The sequence below is a fragment of the Ostrea edulis genome, chromosome 10 (genome assembly GCF_947568905.1).
Source record: "Ostrea edulis chromosome 10, xbOstEdul1.1, whole genome shotgun sequence".
In the NCBI taxonomy this organism is placed as follows: Eukaryota; Metazoa; Mollusca; class Bivalvia; order Ostreida; family Ostreidae; genus Ostrea; species Ostrea edulis.
In genome coordinates this window covers 27,110,026-27,124,319 of record NC_079173.1, presented here as the reverse complement: position 1 = coordinate 27,124,319, position 14,294 = coordinate 27,110,026, and the positions used below count along the sequence as shown (strand labels likewise).

Below are 14,294 nucleotides of genomic sequence, written 5' to 3'. Positions count from 1 at the left end.
CACACTTATCAATAGTGAGCCTCCCTCCTTCGTGATTGGTCTGGATTTCCATCGGAAGACTGGCTATGGTATTTAGTGAGTCACCCCCTTTGAGGGGTGGCTATATCCCCTAGCCCTAGTAGTGAAACTTCCCTACAATACACATACGTGGTTGGTTGCAATTTCATTAATATCTTTGATATATTGATTAAAGGGGTAAATTCTTTTGGCAGTCGTTCAACTACTGAATTGAATGCTCATTGCGCTTATGAAGGATCATTTTTTAATAAGATGCATTTTGCTATATAGCCAAATTTATTTAGGGGTAATACTGATAGTTAGCCAGGTTTCCGGTGGATGTGGTAGGGTTGCTTTATAGCCAGAATTTCGGGGTGGGGGGGGTAAATAGCTTGGGGGAAAAGCTATTCTTGTACTCTGTACAAGGACACAATGCATGAGCAGACGAATACATTTACTGTATATGTACATTTTCAATATCCACTCTTCGTCTTTTCATCAGACCTTATTTTTATTTGATATTATTGTGTAACACAGGACATATTATAAAATCCAACTTATACTGTGACATAGAAAATGTTAAAAACGGATATTGAACCAGTATTCGTGATTCGATGAAAGACCCTATATTGTCGAATGATAAATGAACCTTTTTCACAATTTATGTCGGGGAAAAAAATAGGAGTTTTTCCTTACTTTTATACCAAACATATAAAAAAAATAGTTTAATCTCAATTTAAAAGGACTTTCATACAATGATAGACGATTAATAAAATGGTAAATAGAAACGTTTTAAATTTTCAACCTAGGACGTAAATATCCATCTGGATCCTCCATTATCCTAAATTCTCTGAAAGTAATTACTAAATGGCTAGGCATAAAGCAGATTTTCCGGAGGATGAACCTACTGAAGGGGGTATACGCTACAACACCAGGTGTCTCATCCCATGCCCCACCAGGGCTTAACCATGGACGCACTGAAGGCATAACGCCGTTCTATTTAGACCCATTGCCTCTGAGGATTGGTACACGTCCTCCAACCCTTGCATCCACTCCTTGGTAGAACATCAAATACCTTTAATTAATATAACTTATGATCAAATATATAGGTTACAATGTGACACTTCAAACCAAGGCTCTTCTTCGGATATGAAGGTCATTGAAATATGAAAATATTCATTGCTAAACACAACCTCGTGCACTGGCCGAGAAGCCATATCGTCTGATATATATAAAAAAAAATAGTTCTTTTAAAGGTACCAACTTTCCGGATAATATTTTGTGATAAACTGAAGTAAAACAATGCATAAAAGACTGGGATTTTATTTCAATAAACACATGTAAATTATAGCGAACAGGACTATTCCGTATACCAAAGTAAAGACCCCCCCCCCCCTTTACTTTAGTATCCGGAATAGTCCTGTTTGCTGTAAAGGGGGATACTGTAAAATAAAAATTGTTGGGTTTTGTTTTGTTTTTTTGAAAATGGTTGAAATGCTTGAGTTTCCTGTGCTCTCAATCAATCGCCAGACTAAATGTAGTGACTTTCGGGTAATATATCACGTTTAAACACTCTGTAGTGAGTTTCCCGTGTGTGTTCACATGAGTCATGTGACACCGTGTCGTAGGTATCCGGTGTAAATTCAATATTTTTAGAGACGGCTTTTCTATATTTCAAGTATCAGAACAATATACAGATGTCCCACATTACGTAAAAATGAATTTATATTCTGGTTAGCATAACTAGAACATAGTGTAGTGAGTTTCAGGTGTAAAGTCTTGTGTAGTGAGTTTCGGCATTATGCACGTATGTGTGTGTGTGTGTGTGTGTGTGTGTGTGCAGATACATCTCTAATGTTAACAATTTGTCCCACATACCATTGTGTACCGTGAGTAGGATCTAATTTGATGCGATTTCGAATGACTTTTAAACATTACAGACATCTGACATCTGTCTACATACTCAGATCTGTCTTGTTTGATATGCCGCTGATTAAGGTGTTGTCATTAGAACGTGGAAACAGTCATCATTCTCATACAGCTGACAATACGAGTCAACTGAATCTTTGCGTGATCCTGATTAATTGTAAAGTTGTGATTTTTACCTGGGGTCAACTTGTACAACAATTTAGTGTTAGTTATTGTCTCAAAAGTAGCATATCGTCATGTGATTAGGAAATATGATGATACCTTTATACATTTCAAATAAATTTCCGCAATGTAATATTATAAAACAGCAAGAACTTTTTTCATTCATGTATTGAAATCCATCAAACGGACACACTGTATAAAATGAAAAGTGATCAATTAGAACAGCTCACAAATCAATAAAACCATGGAAGATTCACCAATGCACTGCTACCTAGAGACCGTAGTAGACATGCATCCCTGTCTTCAGCGCTGATGGGCCTTTATATCCATATATTCAACTCTGGTGTGTATTTATATTCCATTTGTCAATTCTGGTGAGTAAAACTATTTTCTCTCTCTATGGAATAGGCTGCTATAAAGCAAAACATCCTTTACGTAACTATGTAAAAAGTTACACGTTTACTTGTTATGTACAAGTTCACCTTTTGTTTGGTGTCTATAAGGTATGTGTTTATGATGGCGTATTTTGTACGTCTGGTGAGATGAGGGATCGAATAAAAAATCACATTATTTTCATGTTTATTACACTTATTACAATGACGACAATAATCACAAACATGTAATACGGTAAGTTTTCAATATTATTTTATTATTTATTTCTATTATCGTATTTGAACATTTCAGGACATCAGAAAAGAAGAAGATGTGACTGTTGGGTAAACAATGGCGTGGTCTGCTGTGGGTTTTTTCTTTGGATCGGTGCCAGATACTGACGGGCGGGTTAGTGTTGCCGGTTTTTCATACCGTTTGTTACACCGTTCCTGATATACTGATTTTGCCTATGGATTGCTTTGCTTACATGGTCAAGATATAAGACACACGGCAGGTATCCTCATATGCACCTGATCCAACTTCTGATGTTTCCAGTAGTCCGCGTTTGTCTTATTCTCAATTTTATATTCATCTGGGAAGCCAATCAATTCAGAAATAATACAACTGTATGAAAGTGAATGTATAAGCTATTTCTAGTCATTTATATTGTGGCCAAATTTCATTTTGATAAAGCATAATACTAATTCATGCCTTTAAGTTCATGGTGACTTGATATCACAAAAAAGTACAAGTATTTTAGTTTGAAATCCACCTGTAGTGTCATCATATTATACAGATTTTCAGACAACTACATAACATTGTTCTGTTGAGTCGATTTTTATCATTTTCTGTATGTACAAATTTCAATACCTCTTTATCACTATGGAGCTTTTACATTTTACCAAAATATCGTGAACATTTTCATTTCAGATTAAAATCCAGACACACAGATGGGATTCGAGCATTCTACATTCGGCACATAATTCAGAAGCTCTATCCACTACGCCGCTGGCGTTGATGACATCTGTTGAAGTAATTAAACAGATGTTCTATATGAAAATAATATACAGCGTCCTTGCTTATATAATATTAAGATGTATATTCATAATGCATAAAAGAAATTATCTGTCTTCTATAAGATACTGAAATTTAAGTGGGTCAATTTAAGTGGGTACGAGTATCGTACTGTTCAATCCTTACACGCAATGTACCCTTCGAGGCCTCGGTCCCATTACTTCATTACTTTTATGGAATGGATAGGTACTCGGGCATTAACCTATACGTAAAAATACCGTCGTATGTTTGTTTTTTCCTGTTAAAATATATTCCACTTTTCAGGATTTAAGAAATTGTGTTGTTACAAAGTTTCAATTTTTATTTAAACCAAAAATACGAGTATGTAATACCATTCAAAAATAATGAAAAGTATAGTATTAACATTTTTAAAATAATATACCACCCTGTTTATGGTTCTAAGATATCAATCTACTGGTTATCAAAATCAATCGATGTGTTGTCAGACATAATTCTATACTGATTTACTTATAGCATAACCTGTTTGGAAGATATGAAATCACTTCAAATTCTGCTGGTTACACCATCCCCAAATATATTTCAAGGACAATATGTTGAGAAGGGTGTATAAATGATGAATACTGGATAGCACGAGGTAAATCGAGCACCAACTTATGGAGGGAAAATGGATGTTTTAAATTTTAAGATTTTATATGAAACTGGCGAAATGCTGAGGATTTGAATTAGAGACTATCTTAAAACATGTTAGAGTCAAAGAATATAATTATTTCTCGAGTTTCCTTTATATTTGGCCACTACTTTTCTGATTATGAATTATTTGTCTGAAATTTTCTCGCGTTATATTTGATGTTATTAAACATTCAAAAAGTAAACTCCAAATACAGAACATAACTACAAGGCTTGTGACTTCATCTTTGCATGCAATTAATGTCAAATCTTAATATACAACCCATATTATATATACGATACATGGTCAATATTTAAGTATTGTAAATAACAATTTAATGTGTATGCATGCAAATTCACAAAAATTCCTTTCCTCATCTGGAATTAATCATTTATTTCGTACATCTATGTGGTATTCACACAACACCTCACTCATATTGCTTAACAATTCTATAACATAAAGAGCAGTATTAAATCCACATTATGTTAACTATGAGACCACAATAATGTTGATTTTAACACAAGGCTTCTAATACAGGGAAATGAGATGGTACAGTGGAATGAAATGTAGTGCTATGTTGACTGCTCCAAATTGTTTCTTCTTTGTTACAGATAAGCATTACATCAACAGTAAGAGAAGGAGCAATATCGCCATTTGATGATTTGCGCCCTGCCCACTGGACATACCACGACTGCCACTCCAGTTCACTCGGCTGTACATTGAATTAGTATTGTCTTCGGTTGGAGGGAGAGCTTAGACTGTGATGGACTGGTGTCTCACTCTGTTACTCTTATCCGTTAACCACTTATCATTCCGAGGAATGACAATGTAAGCTTTCCAGTCTCCGTAGCTACGGACGACATAGTGCCTATCTTTATGATACTTGCGTTTTTCCGTTACATATTGCTTGTTGTTATTTAATACTAAATGTGATAAACATGAATAGGGTAACTTATTAAGAAGATCAGAACGGCTTTAGATATGAAAAATATTTTTAAAATATCTTAATCGAATCCAATTTTTAGTTGATGTTAGATCTTTACGTTTGAAATATCAAATTTAATTCAATTGTTTTAACTGATATAATGGATGCAAGACAACATCATCTGAATTAATATCAATTCAGATCAGAAAAGTGTAGGTCCATTATAAGCACATCAGTTTTTCGAAACCAGCTCATTACAGCCCAATCCCAAATGTGACAGAAAAACTTCTGAATGTCAGAGAACCACATGCATTTGTTATCAGTCTGCAATACATCAATGGCTTGGTTTGTTGGAAAGTGTTCAATGAATCCACCATGTAATTTAAATTTTAAAAGTTGGCTTATTTTAGTTGGGTTTGCTAAAACGCGGTACTTCTTTTGGGTTTAACACATTCGCAGGATATCGGTACATGCATGAACTTTCACTTTGCATAATTCGATCACATAGGCAAACCATTTTCAAACATCACATCCGTTTGCTTTAAATTTGATATGATATATGATTATGTATATCAAGTATTTGAAGTATAATCAGATTTCAATTTCAATTATCTTCAGAATATCTAGCTTAATCAAACACATTTTCGTTTTAAAAAACCTGTGCTTGGAGAAAAATTTTTGAGGACATGATTTATCTTTATAGATCTAGTTAAGCAAAGGGGGGATTTTGTTTTAATTGGATGGGCATTTTAAATCTTTTGTCGAGTTGGTGGCCAGAAAATATGTACTAAACTTTGAAAAATTGACTTCTAATTCTAGTCTTTTTTTGGACTTAGGTTTTTGTAGGTTTATTCTTTTCTCTTAATCTATCTATTTTTTCTTTTGTTCTTTTTGTGGATTTAAGTTTTTTTATGACAACCTACCATCACAAGCCGTCCATTATCCGGTCTGAGTTTTGGCATCACCCATTTTCATTTTCGTAGAATCCATGTAAGAAACCCTACTGGAATTTTAAAAAAATGCATTTGAGTTTTTTTCCCTGATTATGCATGTTTAAAACATTTAAACAACGGTGTTGATGATTGTGCAGGTGTCACTTATTGCATGGAACTTAGATTCTAGCCACACTTGTATATTTTGTCCGTATTTGATGTGATTTTTATCATTTTCCTTTTTATAAGCACATTCTAACACTGATATTCCAAAGGATGATCAGAATTCATCAGTACCCCCGCAACTAGTAGGATTCAGAAGTATTCATAGTAGAGTTTTTCACCCCAAGCTCAAATGATGTAGTTGATGCAGAACCCGCATTCCCTATGGTGAACTGAAACTGAAAAGTGCCACAGGATGACAAAACGTTCTCATGGTATTTATTCTCAGTTCGTCTCTTTCAATTGATCATTGATTTTCGTTCAGAACTCGTTCGTTCTAAATGACCAGAAAAATAACAATCACCATATCATTGTAAACCATTAGCAATGCTAATCAAGAATATACGGAGGAAATACCTGATCAGTTCAAACACAGTCAACTCATTTACTAAATATCTGCATGGCAATTGATTGATTGTAAATTGTTTTATGTCCATCTTGAGAATTTCTTACTCAGATGGAGACGTCACCAATGCCGGTGAAGGACTTCAAAATTTAGGCCTATGATTGGAGCTTACAACTTTTGAGCAGGGGGTCTTTATTCTGTCACACCTGCTGTGACACAGGGCCTCGGGTTATGTTGTCTTATCCGAAGGACCGCCCCGTTTAGTCGCCTCTTACGACAAGCAGGGATACTGAGGACCTATTCTAACCCGGATCACGGTACAATTTATGATTGAAGATATCATAGAACCATACATCGTTTCATTTTATTGAATACATCAATGAATAGTTTTGAATGCAATACATTACAGGAGGTGTATCGTACATAATCGGCTCCAGAAAAAATTAATTCCACAGGAAACCAACCAACAGGACGGACACATAATTGTGTGCATTCGATTTAAGATGTAGATATTAAACTTAATTGCTATCAATATGTTGAGGAGTGTATACATGTGATAACTATATGACGATACACGATATACTGTCATCGTAAATAAAAGATAAAATGCGTGTTGTAATAATATGTGGTCAACTTGTGAGAAAATTACGTTTTGTTTGAATAAAATATTTTATTTAGGCATGGTGGAGTCGAAATTATTGGTTGAATCTTTGTTTCCTCATGGACTTAACCATCATGCATGTTTTATTTGTGATTTTTTCATTTATCCAATGTTTTGAAAAGATGAAACTCGAAGTAGTAAGCCACGGCTAATAGAAATTTTCAACGCCTGTTTAGAGTTTGGATTTTTAATCACCACTGAGATATGACTGAATGATATGCAACGCGACGGAAAACACCAAAGCTTCAGTTAACTAACTACAAGAGACGATCTAATGTACTGCATAAACAATATACACAATTAAAACTGTATTTAAATCTAGATCCGTACATTCTTGAAATCACATATTATCAAACCTAGGTATATGACTGTTTTACATACGGGGAGCATTATGCAGATTTACATTTCTCAAATTTGAAGCTTTGAAAGCTGAAAATAACGAACAGTGACCAATCTCATAAATCCCACAAGCAATACAAATTAGATAGTTGGGCAAACATGGAACCCTGGACACACCAGAGTGTGGATCATGGATGAACCGTCTAAATATTCGTCATGATAAACATTCATTGCTTAGAAAAAATATAATATTCATATTTTTTAAATTTTTGGTTACATTGCTAAATAGCGCATTTGACCTGATGGGTATATCTAATTTTCTACCATGTCTTTATATGAGCATTATATATAGCCCTGGTTATATATATCATATTGTTACATTGTTGGAATATCACAGAACAATTTTTACACGTTTTGCAGGATTAAACATGAGTCTTTTAAAAATGTAATCCAAACTGTAATAAAATTTTAGATACATTGGCTCATTCGTTTGTTATTACATATGCGATGAAATTTCCTTACAATCACCTTTACTGATACAATAATGGTTTAGAATTTAGATGATCGAAAACTACTGAGTCAAACAGAACACTTACAAGGAATACAGAATAAGGAGTTTGGAAAATACGGACCTCTGAATATACCATAGGTAGGTCCAGGTGCCTTGGACAGGTAAGCATCCCCTGTCGACCGGCCACACTCATTTACATGCGTTCCTCACAATAATGGTGGTCCTCTCGTCATAAAAACATCTATGTCAAAAAAATAAATACCTTATATCAGGAACAAAATCTCTTACTCACCTAAACATAAAACACAAACAGTAGAAGATAACGGACAGTGACCAATCTCATGAATCCCATAAGGGATACAAAATTAAGAGAAGAGCGAAGGCGGGCCTTTAAACACACCAAAGTTGGGATCATATACTTAGGAGGAGTAAGAAAACATATTGGCCGGTCATATCCACTGTGAACCCATATCGTGATCTGGGCCTGGTTTTCGAAAGATAGTGGACTTTAACACGGTGTGAACTCAGTGTTAACTTCTGTGTTAAGTTTAACAATATGATTAACTCTTTTTCAAAAGCGAGTTTGCGTTAACATTGTGTTAATTATTTGTTAACTTTAACCCACCTCCAGTACCTGGGTGAAAGGACACAACGTATGTTTCTAAACTTTTTCATGTTGTCAGCAAAATTAATTCTTTTCTTGTCTAAAACTACTTTAAATGTGTTTTTAATGAAAGATATTAAATAGTTTTCGAGTTTGAAAGCGATGAAACTTAAATCTTGCGATATGCATATTTACTATCGCAATTTTCGCATTTTTTCAAGATTGCTTTATTAATATAAAATATTGTGATTTCCACTTTAAATTTGATTTTTTTTTATGGAATTGTGTGTGGGTTTTTTTTCTTTTCTTTTCTTCTTTCCGAAATTCATTCATGGCAGTAGCTAGTACTATTTATAGTTGTCAACAATGCAACGTATCATAATTTGTCTAATCCAAAAATAAATAATAATTGCACTGATTATAGCGCCAATTAATTACAGATGTATAAAGCAATAACTTTACCAAATGGTGTGCAGACAGCGACCTATATAAAAATGATTTACTCGCAATATTGCCGATATTTCATTCTCGCTTTCCTCGCTATATTTGTTTATAACCATCGCTATTTGTATACACTAGTGGCAAAAACATATAAAACGCGGACTTTGTGTCAACATCAATTTAAATGTTGCCCATGGTGAATAAATTAGGCCCTTAAAAGCCGAGTTTTTAATATATCACACTACTTTCACAATCAGTTGATCGAAGAAGGGCGTATGTGACGTCAACGTACCACGCGACTACCTAACTAATTAATTAGACTTTTTTTTTATTTAAGTTTGTATTGTGATTAATTTTCGCAATATCTCGTCGAAAGAACTATTATAATTTATTATTATCAGCATAAGGAAGACAATCTGTATGTAATTCTGTAAAACTTATACGGTACCTATTTTGATGCACCAGATGCGCATTTCGACAAATAATTATAAAAATCCGAAATAACAAAAAGCGTTCCCAAAAAAAGTGGAGTCAAATTCGTCTAAGAATAAGAGCTATGCATGAGGGAGATAATCCTTAATTTTGAAATGGATTTCTAAATTTTATAGCAGCAATTAAATATACATCAGTATTTTCAAGCTAGTAACGAAGTACTTAGCTACTGGGCTGTATAGACCCTTGGGGACTAACAGTCCATCAGCAGAGGCCTCGACCCAGGGGTCATAATGTAAAACTTATACGGTACTAATTTTGATGCACCAGATGTACATTTCGACAAATAATGTCTCTTCAGTGATGCTCAACCGAAATGTTTGAGATCCGAAATAACAATGACGTTTTAGAGGTATTATAGACGAAAACAGCGTGCCAAAATAAAAGGGAGAGCCAAATTCGTCTAAGGATAAGAACTATGCATGAGGGAGATAATCCTTAATTTTGAAATGAATTTCTAAATTTTCTAACATGAGGCAGGCTAAAGACAACAGGTTGATGGTGCAGGGGTTTCAACCGTCTCGATTGAAGTCAGCATTTTGCAAATTATATGGTCGTTAAAACGATCTAGTTCGTCAATGCTGTCTGATGTGTTTCATACCGATTGTTAGGCCGTTCGTGGTAAACTGATTTTGATTACGGATAATTCCGTGTACCTGATCAAGCTAGTAAGCATCAATATTTTGTTGCTATATTGATATCATTCAGCGGTGGATCCATAACAATTTGAAAGGGGGGAGAGGGGGAATTACTCCCAAAGTTTGTACCTTTCATGCCAAAGGAAGGGAACAGAGATCGACAGCCCCAAAATAATGGGAAATAATGACCTTTTTCATTCAAATAAAAAGGGGGTTGCGATCCCTTTAACCCCATTGCCAGTCATTGGATTAAAGTTTTTGTTGCCAGATTAATACTAGGCTTTCGACTATTGGACCACTCGAGGAAGCACCATCTGATTATGAAGAAATCTGCCTCGATTACGATTGGTCTACACGGTAGGAAAACAGAATATTTTTTGTTGTTGTTCAAACCAAATTTTCATGCTTTTTAATATATATATATTAGAACGGAAATTCAGAAAATGTTGAAGGTAAAACAGGGAGAGAACATCTACAACATCCCCTCCATTTTCCTAGTTTCAAATTCACTTTCCAGATTCGACTAAAGCGACCCTACCGCACTCTCATTACCGATGCTGACCAAAAAAAAATAAAAAGGCAGATGGAAATAATAGTTGGGATTCGTCATTTGAAAAATATTATTAAGCATAAAAACTTTTCTAATTAACGTTTTTGATTAACGGGGGTTTGCTGTAGAATAAATGTCATAAGAACACACATACATGTGTTTAATAATAAAGATTGTTTTAAAAACTGAACACCACACAAAAACTTATAAACACAGGATATTAACTGATGAATAACAAACAATTTACACAAACTAGACGAATGCTATAACTACAGTGCTGCGCTCCAAGAAACACGTACGTTCCCCTTGGCAGGTAAAAGGAACATATAAATTAGCACGTACATGTACAATACCACAGGAGCCCGAGTCAGACCGCAATTTCTAAAATTTACTCCCAAATCACATCAAGCCCCCACCCCCACTCCACCCTCCCCCCATGTTTTGGTAGAATATTCAAATTCTGACAAGTTTAACCGCAGCACTATACATTAAAATCGTATGTATTTTGCAAATCAATGCATGATTTACACCTATGATTTACTGTATAATAAAACTTTATTCTATGAAACCATTAACACTCTAGCAGTCTAAAATTATTCATAACACAAAATGTCACGGTCAAACAGTGCATCACAGAAAATCCACGAACAGGAAAATCACATCACAGAGTCACATATAGTCACGAACTTCGTCCCATGAACACAACATATGACAGGTATCATCGTAGAGAGACGTACCAGGACATGAAACACCACACAAAAGGACATCACTATTCCAGATATCGAAAAAAATTACCATTTAAGAAGTACTTGAAGGCATATCTATAACAACACCACCGCATTACTCTTTCAATGGACAACTTGTACAATCGGCTCACAAGAAATGAAACATTGTTTCTCCGAAAGTGATGAATATAATGTATTCATGAAAAAAGAATTCGATGTACCGGCAAGTGGTGTTTTGTTAGCAAAATAAGACCTACGCATATTAACGTTGTGATTACATCATAATCCCTATGTACATTTTACGTCATGATATTTCTCCCGATATTTGTAATAAATCGATTCATCTAGAATGAACAGAGGGCATTCAAACCATCATAATAAATCTCATAAACAGCTGTTATAATTTTTTTTTTCCCCAAATAAAGATTTTATTCATCGACATACATTTGCACAAAAGTAGATACAAAAGAATATGAATATATTTAAGCGTACATATATATATTATAATGTTCATTTTCTTTTTATGAGAGAGAGAAGAGAGAGAGGAGGGAGTCAATTGACTAATGGAGACCATTTTTCCGAGTCCGTTTTAAATTTATCTAATTCATTTCTTTCCTTATAACTATCCAGGTTGATTTGATACAATTGTTTCCAATCATTTATAAGGGCTTTAAGTGTTAGCTGATTTTTTTGACATCTATTCCTATATATATATATTTTTTGATTAATTAAAGAATCCGCCTGATAGATAAAACCAAAAAACTGGCTGTAATAACAGTCCATGACTCATTGCAGTGAATAACAGACACAAGCAACATTTACCAATTTATTCATATAACAGCAATGACACATCCGGGATATACTGAAATGGACAATATCGGCCGCATGTGTAACTTTTGTGGGGTAACTGGGGAGTCGCCCAGTGAGCCAGTTTAACTTAACTTGTAAGGGGTACGCTGGGGGGCCCGAGTAAAGCATTCAGTGCCCAGACCTGAACGGACGCCAGCGTTCTAAGGAGGCAAGCGAGACCCGCCCTTCTCACCCTGTCTCCTGCAGTGCTACCTGGTATGTACATTATCATGTTGGACATAAGCCCCAAACATGCATCGGACTGTAGCATCCCCTCACTGAAGTGAGGTGGATGTGGGCCCAACCGTCCCCGGTGGTGGCCCCACTATTAGTTTACTTGTTTTAACTTGTACGACTTTTAGTACTGTAAATTGCCCCCTGCTTTAGAAGCAGGTGGGGGAAACAACCAGGTTTTGGAGCGGAAACAGTCATCACATACCATTACCGACTCAACAGTTCGGCCACAGACATTGGAACAATGTCCCCCACAAAAAACTTGTAGGATTAAAAACTGAGTGAAACTCAAAATACAACAAGAGATGTTTGTAAAACACATATACCCCCCCCCCCATGGTGCAAAATTGAAAAGGGTTATACACACACACATCATTTAATTGATAGTAGTATCATCAATTCAAAATATTGAGCAGACAATATCTTCCTATGTCAAGAGTGAATTGACCATGTGACCTAAATAACAATATGGGTCATCTACTCCTTATGCTGTACCAGTGTACCAAGTTTGGTGTCAATCAAGCAAACAATTCTTAAAATATAGGAAACAAGATATTACTATGTCCAGTTCAACAATTGACTTTTGACCTCAAAATCAATATGGGTCGTCTTCTCCTGAAAATGTACCAGTGTACTAAGTTTGATGTCCGTCAAGCAAAAAGGTTATCAAGATATTGAGTGGACAGTATATTACTATGTTCAGTTTGATCTTTGACCATGTGACCTCAAAATCAATAGGAGTCATCTCCTCCTGAATATACACCACTGTACTTAGTTTGATGTCTGTCAAGCAAAGGGTTCTCAAGATATTGAGCGGACAGTATATTCCTATGTCCAGTTTGACCCTTGACCTTTGACCATGTGACCTCAAAATCAATGGGGGTCATCTTCTTCTGAAGATATACTGGCGTACCAAGTTTGATGTCTGTCAAGTAAAGGGTTCTCTAGACATTGAATGGTCAGTATATTCCTATGCCCAGTTTGACCCTTGACCTTTGACCATGTGACCTCAAAATCAATAGGGGTCATCTACTCGTTAGGATGTACCAGTGTGCCAAGTTTGATGTCTTTCAAGCAAAGGGTTCTCAAGATATTGAGCGGACATTATATTCCTATGTCCAGAGTAGATTGACCCTTGACCTTTGACCTGAAAAACAATAGGGATCCTATTCTACTCATAACTAACCCACATATGAAATATCATTATCATCAAGTGAATGGTTCTCAAGATATTGAGCGGACAACACGTGGTCTACAGACCGACCGACCGACAGGTGCAAAACAATATGCCCCCTCTTTTTCAAAGGGGGCATAATAAAGAATTACATGGATAAGAATAAGTCAGTTGACCAAACCACAGTACTTGAAACTGGAGTTGCACAAAAATTACATTAAACGCACAATTGGCAAACAGCAACAAGCACGAAATGATAATTACTTGTGCGGCGGGTAAGAAAAACCTTGACATTTGAAGAAAAAGAAAGAAAGAAAAAAAAAAGAAAAATTCCAAGGCCGCTTGATATTGTTGAGAAATAATTCATTTCCCAGCACCGACATACAGACGAGTACCATCTGTTCGGAACAACTCAATCTCAGTAGCCTTGATGTCATGGTTGTGTCCAATGTACAAACCTCTAACCTGGTTAGCCATAAATTTTTATGA

At 35.4% G+C, this 14,294-nt stretch overlaps 1 long non-coding RNA gene across 1 annotated transcript; it reads left to right on the top strand.

Annotated features, from left to right (window-relative positions):
* The first annotated feature begins 2,228 nt into the window (after positions 1-2,228).
* Positions 2,229-6,439, top strand: LOC130051071 (uncharacterized). The gene is made up of 6 exons (XR_008799488.1): positions 2,229-2,462; positions 2,773-2,868; positions 3,391-3,492; positions 4,009-4,129; positions 4,774-4,990; positions 6,269-6,439. It is a non-coding gene; the product is annotated as an uncharacterized LOC130051071 (long non-coding RNA).
* Positions 6,440-14,294: the final 7,855 nt, after the last annotated feature.